Consider the following 18,554-nt stretch of genomic DNA (forward strand, 5'->3'; position numbering starts at 1 on the left):
ATTTTTTTCATTGAGATGATTTTTCAGCTATAAGCTATGCAGCTACTCATGCGACTAAGGTACTATGGGATAATCAACAATAATTTGTAAGTACTTTGATATACTCCAAAGTGGTGTCACACTGAAAGTTAATATTTTTATGTCTAGCATAGTCCATTGGTCACAGACACACAGATTTGCCAATTTAGGCAGCGTGTAGATACTCATCTTGGTGCAGATTCGCCGATTTAGGCAGCATATTGCAAATTACAGATTCATGATTTTTAAACAATACCAAATGCAGATTCGCCGATTTAGGCAGCACACTTTATTGGTGTAGACTCGCCGGATGAGGCAACACCGATCACAAAATCATGCTGCAGTGGCTGGCCACCACTGCAACTGGTATGATTTTGTTACCCGGGTGCATAATGAAAGTGATTTGGATTTGAACTTATATTGTGGAATTGGAATTGAATTGGGATTTGGTATCTGATGATTATTTTATCACGGCAGTGTTTATGTGATGAGACTTGACAATATGAGATTGATGATGAGTGTAACCAATGATATCCTGATTCATCAGGGTATGACACATACTCCTTATTCTAGTGGTATGGGACACTAGAATAGGTAGTATGTGGATGACGACAAGCATAAGCTAATGTTTTTTAGTTTCATAAATTTTTCTTTCATTATGTGATGTTTTTGACACAACATACTAATCACTGTTTTTGACAAGTATTGTTTGTAGATTTTATCTTCGTAACTGAGGACAGTTACTTTCCAACAGAGAGGTATGTTATGGAATTGATATCTTATTATTTATTGCAGCTGTGACAGGTGGAAAAGGCTTGACCGAGCTAAGCTATTGCAAAAGGATATCATATTTTATGTACATTTTATTATTCAAGTGCTCTTTATGAGCTTTGGCCATTTATGATTGGCCGGCCAGTTTGTACTCACTTTGACCATTCAAGAATCTATAAATTAAATACGTGCAAGAGGGAAATGGTCACTCTTGCACGGGGGGAGATTGCACCCAGTGTCTGTGTATTCTTCTCTCCTCTCCTCTCTCCTTTCTCGCCGTGCCGGTGTGGCACTCCGCTGTAGGAGGCGCATCTGCACGTGCTCTCTCGCTCTATCTCCCTCTCTATCTCTCAGTGCTCATGTGCAGCTTGATTATGTACAAGGATGGTTGCCACGTATGCAGATTTGTGTGTTTCATCGTCTATAGTATCTAGTTTTGGTATTTTGTAGGGCTCTCCACGCTCCCGTTTTTAGCACCTATTACCGACCTGACTTCTGTGTACAAAGTGTTTCCCTAGTCAAGAGGCTCAACCCTATCATGCACCATGTCATCCTTCCATAACAAAAAGGCTTCATAAAACGATGATTCCTTATAGATGATATAATCACCTTGTGGGAGGCTTTGGACTTTGGTCAAGACAGTTTTTTTTAAAAAACATTGATTTTGAATAGGCTTCTGGCATAGTGGAATGGGATGTTTATCTTTCGGTCCCTCTTTGATATTGGCTTTGGCAGAATGTTTACTAAGTATATTCAAGTTCTATTGGGAGAAGAGATGGGGAGACCGGTTGCTTAAAACAATTCAACACATGTTCACAACATCACCATCAACCAGTCCACCTCTTTCCCCAATTTCCAAGCACACATACACACACACACACACACACCTAAACTATGACACACACACACACACACATACAGAGAGAATATAGAATTGACATAGACAAGTTTGTAAGAGAGTGTAAGAGAATTGTAGGAGATGGAGACTTGATTAGAGAGTACACAACAAATTAAGCATAGCATAAGAGTGTAGAGAAGAGAATCTACAAGAGAAAGACCTAAATCTAGCTCCAAACTCCACGGCACCTCTCTTGTGGAGTTGGTATTTAATATATTATTTTTGATTTTTAGGTGCCAAAAATTGAGGCCCCTCTTTTTTCAACCACTTCACTTTTGTAAATGAGTGAAGCTCATTAGTTCTTGCATGACCCATAAGGGGAGTTCCCACTACAATTATCTACAGAGTCATAGTGTCTTATTGAAATGAAATTCTAAAATATTGTGCGAATATAAAATGGCCAAGAGTAATTGCGGGCGCCTCTTCATCAACTCCCCGCATTCCACTCTACAAAATCATCATCATCAACTCAATTAGAAAATAAATAGACAGCACATAATTAACCATTACGCCAGATATCCCAATTGCAACTAACCACTACAACAGGAGGGTGCCCAATCTTGTAACATCCCTCCCACCAGGGATAGCAACTGTCCTCAATTGCTCAATAAAGAAATCAACTGGACCGTGAGTGATGAAAACGGTGGAGAAGATTGGGGAAGTTGCGAAAAAACTTTTTAGGCATCCTCTCTAGGGTGGCCCTTGAAAGTCAAAAGGTAACGGTTATAAACCATGCCAGTGCGTGTAGTGGTGGTCTCGTGATCAACTATTTTGTCAAGGATGAGTTGCTCTTCTTGGTCTACAAGTAAAGGTGGGTCTTCATAAATGTGGTGTGTAGGTAGGGTCCTCTGAATGGTCATAAAAGATTAATGTGAAATTCATTATGAATGTGCCTGTGTGAAGGTAATTAACTAGTAAAATACATTACAAGGTTAGGCTTCTTGTTTAAATAAAGACCATGACCCAAAATATAGTGAGTATCCAAGCATGAGCTAAGGCCATGGAGAATGCACAAGATCTTAAGAGTCCTCATGCCCAGCATATCCTGCATTACAACCATAGAACGTGGCACAAAAGGTGGCCACAAGTGTGATTATCTGAAAAGAAAACTTTACCAAGAATTTAGTACCTGTAAGGGCCAATAAGCCCAAAGCTACAAGATATGCAATACCATAGCAACTTGTTAAACTTCACTTTTCTATCAAATAAGTAACTGTTACTATGAAGAAATTGGTGTATTTTGTTATATAGACATGGTTCTATGTAGAAATAGAGTTAGCAAACTCTATATTATGAAGAAATTGGTGTATTTTGTTATATAGACATGGTTCTATGTAGAAATAGAGTTAGCAAACTAGTAGTAAATAAAGTAATGATGTCATTTTAGCAACTTAATGAGTTGGCATTCAGCTTTTTGAAAAGAATGTAAACCATAGTCCCGCCATAGTAAATATGATGTTTGAAGCTCACAATTCTCGACAGAATTTTGTACTTACAAGTGATTGTATTTTTTATCTATCAACATTAGAACTAAAAGTGGCCTTTGTGCCATGATTAGTAGCATGAAGATTGAGAAACATATAATATGGAATTATCAATGATAGATCACAGTTTCCAAGTATAATACGTATATGATAGCAAATTGATTATAACCATGAATGAATAATAGCAAATTTGTTCTAAAAAGATAGAAGGGAGAGAACTTACAAATTATATTCACCGACATACATCCGTTATGGAATGTGATTAGTTTCACCACAATCAAGTGTCTTATCCCTTATCTTGGATAGCTTCCAAATACATTGGAAGAGAAAACTCATAAAATCGTGAATATAGGAATCAATGAATATATTTGCATCATTTATAAATGCATGAGATACGAACAAGTATAGAATGAAGTAACAATGGTCGATGAAAAATAAAAGAAGAGATACATTACCAAAAATTGGCATAGACTTTGAGGATACCTGTTTAAAATTGGCATCAAAACTAAAAATAAAATAATTCATGTTATCTCATGATCTTCGTTCATGAATTGACTTCAATACAGAGATTTGACTGTTGGTTGTCAAGTTGTCCAAATGTTTTCAAATACAGACATGAATTTAGTGGTTTCTTCCACTGTCTTGTTGGTGCCATCTTTGTAACTTACAGAGAGAGAAAACTCCACGGAGAGTTAATAGTATAAAGTTCATCTGATAAAACTCGTTTAAACACATGTTTCAAGAAAATTCAAGAAAATATATTAAAATTAAATTACTTTATCTGGGTGTCTAGTCTAGTAGGCTTCTTTGTAAGCCCCTTTGATAGTTTCTATCCGCTTCAAAAGCATTTCAACATCATCAGCATTAGCGGTATTCAATTTGTACAATGAGCTCGACAATGGTATTGGCCCTAGATAATCGTCAGAACACAAGCCACTACTTCCAAGTTCTTTTGGAACGATAATGTCAATGTCGCAATTGATTTGCAAGTTAGCTATCCTGTTTGGTTGTGTAGTGAAATTGGAATTTGAAATTGGGTCCGACCTCTTATGAATCGGGATGCATCGCCTTGGGAGTCCAACTTCAAAGACCTTGGTGGGAATAGGTCATAAAGTCTACTTTCAAAGGTCAAAAATTAAGGTCACAAGGTCATTTTTAATAGAATAGTGCCAGATTATCATGGGAGACTAGTAAGCAAGAGTTAGATGGCAAAGGACTACCCGTTAAATGACTAGGCATGCAATGGGCAGCCAAAAGTGATAAGGGCGGACAAAATAACCAAGGTTAGGCGGCCAAAATAAGGTGTAAGTTTTTGGGTGGTCAAAAAAATTTTAAGTGGATGGTTTTGAAATTTGGTCAAGTGCAACCCTGGTTGGGTAATCGACCGAGAGAATTTCTAAATGGGACAGCTGGTCAAGGGTGTAATAGGGTGGACATGCCCGTGAGGATTTGAGCCTTGAGTACCAAGTGGGTGGTCAGGTCATATTTGACCTCCCAGGACGATAATGTATGTGGTAGCAATGTGGTTTCTAATTCCTCACTCATGCAAGCTATGGTTCAAACAAAGAATGTTGAGAATGTGGATGTGGAGGAGTTGAAGGAACGGGAGCGACGTTCCAAGAACATTGTTATTCGTGGAATTTCCGAAGAGATGTTAGAGACACCTCCTTCTCTTGCCATTGTTATTGAAGATTTCTTCAAAACCCACTTTGGCATGTCTGGAGTTATGGTCTATGGAGCACATGGAGTGGGAAAGCAAGGAGCTCCTCGCTCGTATGCACCATGCCGGATGAGACAAAGCGAAAGATTATCCTTGATAATAGTTGGATCTATTTGAGGGATACAAAATGTTTTGTATGTGAAGATCGCACTATTAAGCAACAAAATATGCGTCGCAAGGCATATGAGGAAAAGAATAATAAAAACAAGGAGATCTCTCATGAAGAAAATGTGCCCAAGGAGGAGGCAAGTCTCTCAAGCAAATAGGGATACGTGACCTATGAGACCGAGTTACAATTGAAAATATGCTTTTGGAATTGTAATGGATACCCATGGAATGCGAGGGTTGGCATTGATGAACTAACAAGCAAAGTCGATGTTGTACTTCTTGTTGAAACTTGGGAGCATGATACACAAATGATTAACGGCTTGGAGGATTACAATGTACATTCATTGATGTGGTCAAAGAATCTCAAGCAACGAAGAGGACAAGGAGGGTTAGCATGTATGGTTAAGAAAGGATTGGAAGATTTTGTATCAATTGTGAAAGATGACAAGTACAAACGTTATGTATGGCTGAAAATTATGACACCAAAAAGAGCACCCATTTTTGTAGCCGGTTGCTACATTCCTCATCAAGATTCTCCCTTTTATGCTTGCATGGATAGAGATCAACCATTTTCTGATTTGGAAGAGGACATTGCTTATTTCAAAGGTGAAGGTGATGTTATTGTATTTGGGGATATGAATGCTCGCACAAAAACACTGCAACATGATACTCAACAATTTGATATGCCATACATTTCAAGGGAGTTGGAGGAAGTTCACTTGTATGATCGTACTTCAATGGATGAGAAAGAGCCGGATCACTATGGAAAGTTACTTTTACACATGTGTAATAGCACGGGTATGCTCATTGCCAATGGTGTATCTTTGTGGAGTGGAACCAATGGATTTACATGTAGAAGACATAATGGGGATAGTGTGATTGACTATATGCTACTCTCTGAAGCCATCATGTAACGCATAAAGAGTTTTATGTTTGGTCAATGGACCCCGGAATCCGACCATCGCACCTTATGTATTGACCTGTCATGTGGAGAAGCAACTAAGCATGATAATCTCAGCCAAAGGAAAGAGAAGTTATCACTATGTATGGATTTCAAACGGGCACCAATGTACATTGAAATGGTTGAGCAAAAATTATGAATGACAAAGCTTCAATGTGATGCACCATTGGAAACTAAATGGGAAGCTTTCAAGAAAGCTATTTGTTCTTGTGCGGAAGAATGCTTTGCCATAAAGCATCTCCATGGTATCAACAAAGATGGATCACGCAAAAGGTGGTTTGATAAAGAATGTCAAGATGCTCGAAAGTCCTTGATAAAGCTTGATGCAACTATGGACAAAGACAACTATCAAAGTCATTTGCATACATACAAGGCATTGATTCAAAAGAAGAGAAGAAGATGGGAAGTAAAGCAACAAGAATTTCAAGTCCAAGAAAAGGCACATGCATGTGGAAGATTTTGGAGAAACTTGAGAGGCAAGCGGGTTGAGAATTTTGGTAACTTGAGTCTAGTGGATATGTACACACATTGTAGGCAATTATATGAGCAAGAAAATACTGAAAAAATGCCATTTTATGGTTCACTCCCATGTATGCCGTCTTTTTTTACTATTGAGGATGTATGCGGTGGGCTTGAAAAGTTGGCCACTCGCAAAGCGGGAGATCTTCAAGGTATCAAGCCGGAGATGATCAAATGGACGGGAGATTTTACCCATGAGTGGATGTGTGATATGTTCAACCTTGCACTTCAACATGGTATGCCTTATGATTGGAGTACTAATTGGGTTAAGCCTTTGCATAAAGGAGGGGATGTAAAGAATGTAAGCAACTACCGGACTATAATGATTGGGTCTCTTATGGAAAAGTTGTTTGGGTGCATAATGGAGATGAAATTGAGTGATTGGGCTGAAGAGAATGACAAGCGTGCAAAGGGACAAGCGGGTTTTCATCGATGCCATAACACCATTGATCATCTTGTCACTCTTCGTGTTCTCATGGAGGAAAGTCGGTTGAAAGGCAAGCGATTGTATTGTTGTTTTGTGGACTTTAAGAAAGCCTTTGATATGATTCCACGTAACAATTTGTGGAGAAGGATGGAAGAACTCCAAGTGCCAAGTGAGTTTATGCTTGCGGTTTCTCGAATCTATGAGAAGGTGATTTGTCAATTGCGCATGGGAAGAGAAATTTCAGAAATTTTTGTAAGCACTATTGGGGTTAAACAAGGATGTCCATTGTCACCAACTCTCTTTGGTCTATGCATCGATCAATTGGAACAAATGGTACTTGACTTTATGCAAGAAGAAGGCATTGAAGAGGTCACTATTTGCAATGCGGTAATCATGCTTTTGTTGTATGCGGATGATGTAGTGCTTCTAGCACACACTTTAGAAGATGCACAAAAGCTTATGGTTGTCCTTGAGAACTTTTGCTTGCATAGTGGGCTGATTGTAAATGAATCCGAAACAAAGGTTATGCTTGTGAAAACCAACCATAAGGAGAAGCCATGCATTGTGTACAACAACGAGACACTTGAAGTTGTTGAGAGCTTTAAGTACCTTGGCCTTGAGGTTCCATCCAATCACAAGTGTCATGAATGTGCTATGCGTCGTTTGGAAGCGGGAAAGAGAGCATATTATGCATTTGAGAACATGTGTAATGCGGAAAACATCAAGTGTTGGGTTCTCAAGAAGTATCTTTTTGATGCATTGGTGACATCGGTTCTTCTTTATGGAGTTGAAGTGTGGGGCGGGAGCATCTCAAAGTCTACTTGGAAAGAGTTTGAGAATGTCCAAAAGCGTTTTCTTACAAACTTTCTCCAAGTTAAGACACAAACACCATATATGCTCCTACTTCTTGAGTCGAGATCTCTTCCAATCGAGGTTATGGGCATGGAAAGGGTTGTGGAGTACATGATAAAGATGCGTCAAAACCCCTCACATCGACTTCCTACAATTGCATGGGAAGCAAGCAAAAAAGTTCAAAAGATGCATAAAAGCAAGATCTTGAGCACGGGATGGATGCAAGACATAAAGAAGTGGTTTGGGAGATGGGATGCATTACACTTGCTACATGATGCTTCAATTGACTCTCAAGTGAATGAAGGTTTTCTACAACGCCAATGTATTACGACTTGGGAGAAATCCGGTGGGTCACGCTTCATACATTACACCACCTATATTGCCCCCAACTACAAAACCATGTTCTTCGCTGAGAGAGGAAACCGTACTCACACTTACATGCTTGAGCCTATTCCCTTGTTCGCGATACGCACTATCGCAGCAATTCGGCTTAGCTCCCATTTCCTTCGATGCGAGATAGGGCGTTGGGGCAATGGAGAAGAGTCAAATCGATTGTGCACATTATGCTCACTGCAAGTTCGAGAGTCTGAGTACCACACACTACTAGAGTGCTCAGCTTTTGATCACATCCGAACTTGCTTCTCTCACATTTTCAGCCATAACTTAGACCTACACACTTTCCTCTCCCAGCCAAAGTGTGGGCTCTCCATTGCGACTCTCATCACTACAATTTTGCAGCATCGAGAGTCACTCATCAGCCATACACATACTACATCACATGTAACTTTGGTCCCATAGGTCATATTTGACCTCCGAGGACGATAATAAAATCTATCTATCTCTCTCTCTCTCTCTCTCTCTCTCTCTCTCTCTCTCTCTCTCTCCTCTCTCAACGAATCCAGACAACAATGAAATAATGTCATATTTGAAGTGTGGCAAACAATTAAGCCACAACTGCTCTATATGATGGTGGATTATAACAACAAGAAGAATGGTGCCACTCCAAAGCAACACGAAGGTTTGAATTTTGCATCGTTTAACTTTTACACATGTCAAAAGCACTACTTTGAGATCATCATCCTCACAAATGCCTCGTAATTCACATGTCCAACACCATCACATCGTTTCATCAACCTCTTCATTTGTCAACCTCTCTTCTAGATTTGTCATCACATGGCGAATCTCTGCAACATAATTAAACCTATTCTAGTCCTTATTCAAAACCTTGAATGCTTGTTTCAACTCCTCCTCAAAGGCACTAAACTTCATCTTGTGAGCCATCAAATTCAAGCACGCAGGAAAATTTATCATTCCATTGCCATCCAAATCCACTTCATTGATCATCTCTTGGATTGAAAGCTTCTTAGATCTCCAAGATCTGCTCTCTGCTAGATTGATCAATCATCGTGCCAGAGAAGGCATGCATAGAAGAGTGTGCAAAAGAAGACAATATAAAGAATGGGAAAGCAGGATGATGAACAATGGTGAGTGCGTCTCCCTCCGTGCTTATAAAGGTGGGGATCCTTGACTACTCTAGCACGATATGGAAGAGGCAGACATTCACAAAGCTCTTTAGCAACCGATGCAATACTTTCTTGAAAAACACCCGATGTCAGGCATCCTTAGGAATTGATGATGATGATGATGATTTCAATCCGACGATTTTTTGTACCAAGACATTGGATTAGATCCACAAGGATTGTATGAGTTTGGTCTCATAGGTCATTTTGGCCTTATAAAAGGCGTTTAATATAACATTTCATTTCATTTCTCTCTCTCTCTCTCTCTCTCTCTCTCTCTCTCTCTCTCAACAATCCAAAAAAGACATTTTGCGGGTTTGAACTAGAGACATCATTGCAATACATGAGAGGTGTATCAAAAGAGGTGGAAAATGACTAGCAAATGGGGGCTCGTTATTTTATTAGAGATTACATTAAAGCTTCAACTTCCTACACTCAAGGTTTAGAAATGACCACCCTTGTGCCCGTACTGATCATACTTGTCATCATGGCCATGCTTGTCGTCGACATCATCATGGTCATCACTTGTCATCATGGTGGTCATTGGTGTCATGGTCGCCTTTGCCCTCGCCCTCATGCATCATCGACTCGCTACAGGCCGCTCTGGCAAACCATGCAAGCAAGCACCAACAGCAACAACAAATTGCGTGATGAAAAATTAGCCATGGCGATGGTGAAGCAGTTGGTCGTGAGCAGCTATGAGCTACAAGGTCGACAATCTCACACGACTCTCTCTCTCTCTCTAACACACACATACACACACACTGATGTTCTCTCTCTCTCTAACACACACACACACACACACGCACACACTGATGTTCTCTCTCTCTCTCTCTCCTCTTAAAGAGGTCCAAAAGCTCCTGAAAACAGTCCGCACGCCGCGAACTGTTTTCAGGAGCTTTTGGACCTATTTAAGAGGAGAGAGAGAGAGAGAGAGAGAGAGAGAGAGAGAGAGAGAGAGAGAGAGAGAGAGAGAGAGAGAGAGAGAGAGAGAGAGAGAGAGAGAGAGAGAGAACAATAGTGTGTGTGTGTGTGTGTGTGTGAGGAGTTTTGAAATGCTTAATTGAAAGCCAATGCTCGGCCTGCAGCTTGCTCACTCTCTCTCTTCCTCTCTCTCTCTCTCTCTCTCTCTCTCTCTCTCTCTCTCTCTCTCTCTCTCTCTCTTTCACAGAGGTCCAAAACCTCCTGCAAACAGTCCGCGGTGCCGCAGATTGATTTGAGAAGTTTTGAAATGCTCATTTCATAGACACTCTTATACATTATACTCATATAATAGCTGCTTCTTTAAAAAATTGCATTCGTTGAGAGATGCCATTAAAAGATTCCCTCATCACCTCGCCATGACCTCCTCGTGCTTATCGCCTCGGCCTCACAATATTGTTGCCTTTGGTCATAACATCAGACCCAGGTTGCCATGCACCTCTCATCGTGAGAGAGAGAGAGAGAGAGAGAGAGAGAGAGAGAGAGAGAGAGAGAGAGAGAGAGAGAGAGAGAGAGAGATGTGTGGACAGGCTACTGCCTCAATTGCATTATCAAACAAGAGAGAAGGAGAGAAAGAGAAGAGAACTGTCCACAGAATCACAGATTTCATGCAAGTCTTATGAGAGAAAGAGAGCCAGTTGTGTGCGTGTGTGTGTGTGTGTGTGTGTGAGAGAGAGAGAGAGAGAGAGAGGGAGACTGAGTTCGGTGGCCTTTCCTTCAAAAACTCCACTAGGGATTTTCTTTGATTCACTGCTTTCCACCATTTTAAAAAAATCGTGCATGCATACTCAAGAATTTAAATAAAACATTCCTCCATACCAAACACTTGAGGTTGCGAGCCTCCCGTCCCTCACCCTCTTTTGCTACCCTTATCCTCTCCCTCGTCCCCTCTCTCAGACCAACTCCTCCTCTCCCTCCTTCCCATGCTACATGGTTGGGCAACAAATGTGGGAGTGTTGCACTTGTGATTCACGTCTACAAGAGCCATGTCGAAGAGAACAAAGAAGGCACGCATTGTTGGCAAATATGGAACCCGTCATGGTTCGAGTTTGAGGAAGCAAATCTAGATGATGCACGTCAGTCAACCTTCAAAGTAGTTCTATGAATTTTGTGGGAAGTTTGCGGTGAAGAGGAAAGCCATTGGAATCCGGTCTTACAAGGACTTCAGCAGGATCAATGCCGGTGGTACCCACACATTGAATATTTTCCATGCTATGATCGTTCGTAGTACCATCAGGCGATTGAGGGAGCACTGCTCATTTGAGTGCATGTAGGCATACTCGAACTGTAACTGCAATTGTGCAAATTTTGGTATATGAAAACCTCTTGAAGAGAGAGAGGGGGAGCAAAAGACATAAGTGTTAGAGAGAGAGAGAGAGAGAGAGAGAGAGAGAGAGAGAGAGAGAGAGAGAGAGATAGGTAGATTTTATTATCGTCCTCAGAGGTCAAATATGACCTATGGAACAAAAGCTACATGTGATGTAGTATGTGTATGGCTAATGAGTGACTCTCGATGCTCCAAAATTGTGGTGATGAGAGTCGCAATGGAGAGCCCACACTTTGATTGGGAGAGGAAAGTGTGTAGGTCTAAGTTATGGCTGAAAATGTGAGAGAAGCAAGTTCAGATGTGACCAAAAGCTGAGCACTCTAGTAGTGTGTGGTACTCAGACTCTCGAACTTGCAGTGAGCATAATGTGCACAGTGGATTTGACTCTTCTCCATTGCCCCAACGCCCTATCTCGCATCGAAGGAAATGGGAGCTAAGCCGAATGGCTGCGATAGTGCGTATCACCGACAATGGGATAGGCTCAATCATGTAACTATGAGTACGATTTCCTCTTTCAGCGAAGAACATGGTTTTGTAGTTGGGGGCAATATGGGTGGTGTAATGTATGAAGCGTGACCCACACGATTTCTCCCAAGCCGTAATACATTGGCGATGTAGAAAAGCTTCATTCACTTGGGAGTCAATTGAAGCATCATGTAGCAAGTGTAATGCATCCCATCTCCCAGACCACTTCTTTATGCCTTGCATCCATCGCGTGCTCAAGATCTTGCTTTTATGCGTCTTTTGAACTTTTTTGCTTGCTTCCCATGCAATTGTAGGAAGTCGATGTGAGGGGTTTTGACACATCTTTATCATGTACTCCACAACCCTTTCCATGCCCATAACCTCAATTGGAAGACATCCCGACTAAAGAAGTAGGAGCACATGTGGTGTTTGTGTCTTCACTTGGAGAAAGTTTGTAAGAGAACGCTTTTGGACATTCCCAAACTCTTTCCAAGTAGACTTTGAGATGCTCCCGCCCCACACTTCAACTCCATAAAGAAGAACCGGTGTCACCAATGCATCAAAAAGATACTTCTTGAGAACCCAACACTTGATGTTTCCCGCATTACACATGTTCTCAAATGCATAAAATGCTCTCTTTCCCGCTTCCAAATGATGCATAGCACATTCATGCCACTTGTGATTGGACGGAACCTTAAGGCCAAGGTACTTAAAGCTCTCAACCACTTCAAGCGTCTCATTGTTGTACACAGTGCATGGCTTCTCCTTGTGGTTGGTTTTCACAAGCATAACCTTTGTCTTGGATTTGTTCACAATCAGCCCACTATGCAAGCAAAAGTTCTCAAGGACAACCATAAGCTTTTGTGCATCTTCTACAGTGTGTGCTAGAAGCACTACATCATCTGCATACAATAAAAGCATGATTAACACATTGCAAATAGTGACCTCTTCAATGCCTTCTTCTTGCATAAAGTCAAGTACCATTTGTTCCAATTGATCGATGCATAGACCAAAGAGAGTTGGTGACAATGGACACCCTTGTTTAGCCCCAATAGTGCTTACAAAAATTTCTGAAATTTCTCTTCCCATGCGCAATTGACAAATCACCTTCTCATAGATTCGAGAAACCGCAAGAATAAACTCACTTGGCACTTGGAGTTCTTCCATCCTTCTCCACAAATTGTTACATGGAAGCATATCAAAGGCTTTCTTAAAGTCCACAAAACAACAATACAATCACTTGCCTTTCAACCGACTTTCCTCCATGAGAACACGAAGAGTGACAAGATGATCAATGGTGCTACGACATCGACAAAAACCCGCTTGTCCCTTTGCACGCTTGTCATTATCTTTAGCCCAATCACCCAATTTCATCTCCATTATGCACCCAAACAACTTTGTTATAAGAGACCCAATCATTATAGTCCGGTAGTTGTTTACATTCTTTATATCCCCTCCTTTGTGCAAACGCTTAACCCAATTAGTACTCCAATCATAAGGCATACCATGTTGAAGTGCAAGGTTGACCATATCACACATCCATTCATGGGTAAAATCTCCAATCCATTTGATCATCTCCGGCTTGATACCTTGAAGATCTCCCGCTTTGCGAGTGGCCAACTTTTCAAGCCCACCGCATACATCCTCAATTGTAAAAAAAGACGGCATACATGGGAGGGAACCATAAAATGGCATTTTTTCAGGATTTGCTTGCTCATATAATTGCCTACAATGTATGTACATATCCACAAGACTCAAGTTACCAAAATTCTCAATTGCTTGCCCCTCAAGTTTCTCTAAAATCTTCCACATGCATGTGCCTTTTCTTGGACTTGAAAAAGTTGTTGCTTTACTTCCCATCTTATTCTCTTCTTTTGAATCAATGCGTTGTATGTATGCAAATGACTTTGATCCAACTAGATCAAAGATAATCTTTCGCTTGGTCTCATCCGGCATGGTGCATACAATTGGTCGTTCTCCCGAGCGAGGAGCTCCTTGCTTCCCCACTCTATGTGCTCCATAGACCGTAACTCCGGACATGCCAAAGTGGGTTTTGAAGAAATCTCCAATAACAATGGCAAGAGAAGGATGCGTCTCTAGCTTCTCTTCAGGAATTCCACGAATAACAATGTTCTTGGAACATCGCTCCCGTTCCTTCAACTCCTCCACATCCACATTCTCAACATTCTTTGTTTGAGCCATATCTTGCATGAGCGAGGAATTAGAAACCACATTGCTACCACATACATCAGCCCAAGACTTGTTTGTGCATACATTTTTCATGTCACATACATCCCGATTCATGGTGTCAAATTTTCCCTCTTTCAATACATGGTCATGCTCTACTTTGCTCATCCACTCCTTCAAAGCATTCAAGTCCACAAGAGAGCGTTTACATTCCTTGACTTCCTCTTCAAGCTGCATCAAATGTGTTGTTTGCATCTCAAGTGTCCTCTTGAGATTCTCATTCTTAACCACAAGTACCCTTAGTGTGCCATTCTCCATTGCAAGTGCTCGTAAGTCTTCGCCTTGTTTGTTTACGGTCTCTTGCAATGATACCAAGTATGCCATGATCATGGTTTTTGATGTCGTTGGTTGGGTGGTTGTGTTGCTATCTCCACACTTAGGAGGTCTTGGATCATTTTCCACATTGGTTGTGGACCTTGTTGAAGAAGAAGAACCCTTGCTAGTGCCGCAAGACATTGTATGTAAAATAAGAGATGAGAGTCAATTTTCTTAAACCTAATCACTTCGGAAATGCTGTTACAAACATGCCTTCCATAAATCTGAAAATTTCTTTCTTTACATCAATGGATAGAGGGCTTTGTGCTCTTTGATTGAGGCTATAGATCACCCAAATCGGAGTTCGGATGAGGAAGTTATGATCAAAAGAGTGAACTGTTGTCCACTAGAGAGAGAGAGAGAGAGAGAGAGAGAGAGAGAGAGAGAGAGAGAGAGAGAGATTTGATTATCATCCTCTTAAGTCAAATATGACTTATGGGACCAAATAAAACATTACAAAGTGGCTCCCTCATATGATTGATACAGCTCATTTGGGTAGGATATAGATTGGATGGAAAATTCTAGCTTTTGGGAAATCATATTTAGGGATGCACTAGCCGGTTGACATAAGACAAGAATAAGGGGCGCTAGAAAGAAATTTAAAAGATAAACCTAAGAGATATCTTCAGCTGATTGCGGCGAGGTCTTCTTCGGAGTTCGAAAATCCTGGATGATAGCCTGTCCATTTCAATGGACTGCCCATTTGCCTTGTGTGTGAGCGTTGTGCGTCTTTTTGAGTTTGCTTGCTTTGAGTTTGAGTTGGTTTGTCGTCAATTCAATCCATAGCTTCTTTCCCTTGAGGAGGCGAGATTGATGTAACAACCTCGAATGCTCGTCTTTGTCCTTGAAAGTAAGGATGCATTGCCCGAATGGTAAGCATCTATTTGTGTCGTTGATCCAAGAGACTGTGCTGGGTTCAATAGTGAATGGTTGAAGTATGTCATTGAGCTTGAAGATTGCTTCTTTGAGAGTATCCTCGACAGTAGACCATGGTGATAGGAGCCCCCCGATCCTAACTTCGAGACCAAGGGATTCTTGAAGCTGGCGTTCTTGAACAGCCGCTTGTAGCTCGATGTCAATTTTCTTCATGATGCAATGGGTTACTTTGTGAAGTTCCTTCTGGACTATCGACACAGATTCATTGAGGGATGTTTTGACCTCTCGTGCTTTCACAAGGAGAGCTTGAATCTCTATTTCTCTTGCATTCTCAAGCTTCTGTAGGTGTTTCTTGAGAGCAACATTTTTCCCAATGAGCTCCTGATTATGGGCCTCAAGGGCTGAGATTCTTGCTTCTTGATGGGCGAGAGGATCCTTCTTGGGTGTTGTTGCCACTGCAAGAAAGCTCCTAAGAGAAGGGGGAGCTGGTGTGCATGGGGTGGACATCATCACAGTACTATCTGTGGTTTCTATGAATGGTTCCACTAACTGGCTGGGCATCCCCACTGATGCAACTCGGTCATCCTGCTGAGGCATAGGCTCCATAACTACCTGAGGTCGGACTGCATGAGACTCGGTTACTATCAAGCTATTGTTCCAAATTTATTGTCTAGCACACAGGGGTGCTACGTGAGCTTGCAGGGGTGTACTATGCGAGCTTGTGAGCGGTGTTGGACCTGTTGAACATGTCACCTAGGCAATGCCGGGAGTTTCAAGCCTGCTGCTCAGTAGAACGCACTCTGTTGCTGTCGGGCATGTCGAGTTTGTGATCGCTGTCGGGCAAGGTCGTTTTGGACCTGCTGTGGAGTCTGTGCCAAGCTTGAGGGGTAGGAGGAGCAGGGATATGCCTTAACGCCTCCCCATAGGGCTACCCATTGCCCCCGGGGAGATTTGTGGAAGGGAGAGATCTAGGGTTCGCTAACCACAGAGAGAGAGAGAGAGAGAGAGAGAGAGAGAGAGAGAGAGAGAGAGAGAGAGAGAGAGAGAGAGAGAGAGAGAGAGAGAGAGAGAGGACATAACTAGTGAGAGAGTGGGGGCATGCCAAGTGGTTGGAGAGAGAGAGAGTGATTGCAAAATACATGAGTGTTAGAGAGAGAGAGAAAAGAGATTTTTTGAGATTCATCATTTCTTCTTTTTAAAAACAAGCAGACATAATACTCCTATTTTTCTCTGCACAAAAAATGTCTATCAATGTTGAAATTTCTTTTAAAGAAACTTCTAGGTTAACAACTAAACTTTGGAATTTCACAAAGTTTTGTAAATGAAATCTTACTCAATTCTATGGACTTGTATCACATGGGATTTGAGTCGCCGTTTTCCATTGTGGGCCCTTGTGCCCATCAGCTCACGAACTTGTGTGAAGGTTGGGGGCCAAAGAGAGAGAGAGAGAGACAGAGAGAGAATGTGTGTCTATTTTTGAACGTTAGGCCATGGAGTTCACAGCCAGTGAGGATCTTCTTGCCTACACACACACACATAGAGATAGAGAGAAAGAGAGAGAGGAAGAAGAACAACAAGAGAGAAGAAGATAATTTAACGCTATAGGATACTATACAAAGAGACCTTAAAGATTACTACCCAAATACTAATGGGGAATAAAACAAGATTGGAGCTGACACCTATTAGGGTAATTAGTGCCCAAATAAAATGTACAAATTTTGGGAGACACCTATAAGACATGTAATGCGTTACATCCATGGCTCCACATCCTCAACATGCATAGAGGGGAGGATATCTTTTCTAAAATTAGTGCTCAATTGCTTTGAGTGTTCACTCTTTGTGGTGGGTCTTGCTCGGTTTTACCATTTGCTTAGTAAAGTTTGCTCAGTGTATGGCAAGACACTTAATGAAGTTGAAAAGCTACGACAACAAATAGAGTGCGTGCAGGAAGAAAAAGAAGATCTCAAGGCTACCCTAGAGCATGAAATGAAAGATGTGGTAAGTATCTTCCAAGATTTGGAAAAACAGATCGAGGCTAATAGCAAGATGCAATTGGAGCAACAAGCATTAGAGGAGACTCTATCAGGAGAGCAAAAGAAATATTTAAAATTGTGTGAATCATAAGATGTGGTAAAGCATACACTCTTGGCTCTCTTGACCATTCAAGAAGTCCCTGCTCTTGCCTCTATTTCTCAAGCTCCAAATGCCACAAGAAAGGAGATCAAAGTGCTTAAAGCAGAGTTAGCACAAGAGAAGGTTCAAAGACAGATGATGCTGGCGAGACAAATGGCCACCCAAACACAATGGGAGCAAGAGATCAAAGAGCTCCAAGAGCAATTGGAAAAAGCTAAAGTAGATCTAGCTAGCCAAGCAAAAAGACATGCTCAAGAAATGCAAAGCAAAGATTTGGAAATTAGTCCCCTGCAAGCAAAGGCAATTGTACCAATCCAAACCGCAAAACATGTGGTAGAGTTTGAAAGAACAGACGTACACCCCTTGGACCTACCAAGCACATCAACAGGGGGCTATGCAAATAACTTTGAAGACGACACAAAGCCTACATTTTCCCCTATTCCTCGACAAGGGTCCTGGGTTAGCTACTTCATATGGAAGAGTTGTCGACCATCAGTTCGACCATCAGTTCTATACTACCTAGTATTGTCAAAGCCCCTCAATAACTACAAGTTGATAGAGTCATATATGGTGCACACAATGCAAGTAGTGATTAATCAAATGAGATGTGTCAGACTTGACATGCCAGATGTCGACCAACATAGCAAAGACGGTAATCACATGCATTCAAGCTTTAGAAGATAGAGCACCCCTGGTAGGTGATTCTCGAAGGTACTAAAGGCATTGCTTGGAATATAGATACTAAAGTTCCCAACCGCAATATACTTATGGGCATGTATGCCAAAATTATGTTTCTTCTCTTACATTATATGCAAACTTTTGAGGAGGCATTCATGACAGGATTTTTTGAAATGGATCCTACCATTTTTAATCCCCTCACTAAAAATCTACAAGTGTGGCATATTGCATACCAAAGTGTAGTGCTCAACAAC

The 18,554-nt window shown here is 41.3% G+C and overlaps 1 pseudogene; it reads left to right on the forward strand.

Moving 5' to 3' along the window:
• The first annotated feature begins 11,245 nt into the window (after window positions 1-11,245).
• LOC147423765 (large ribosomal subunit protein eL43z pseudogene) lies at window positions 11,246-11,533 on the forward strand (annotated as a pseudogene).
• The last annotated feature ends 7,021 nt before the right edge of the window (window positions 11,534-18,554 follow it).

Source organism: Adiantum capillus-veneris, chromosome 26 (assembly GCF_014529385.1).
Source record: "Adiantum capillus-veneris isolate H3 chromosome 26, ASM1452938v2, whole genome shotgun sequence".
NCBI classification, from domain to species: domain Eukaryota; kingdom Viridiplantae; phylum Streptophyta; class Polypodiopsida; order Polypodiales; family Pteridaceae; genus Adiantum; species Adiantum capillus-veneris.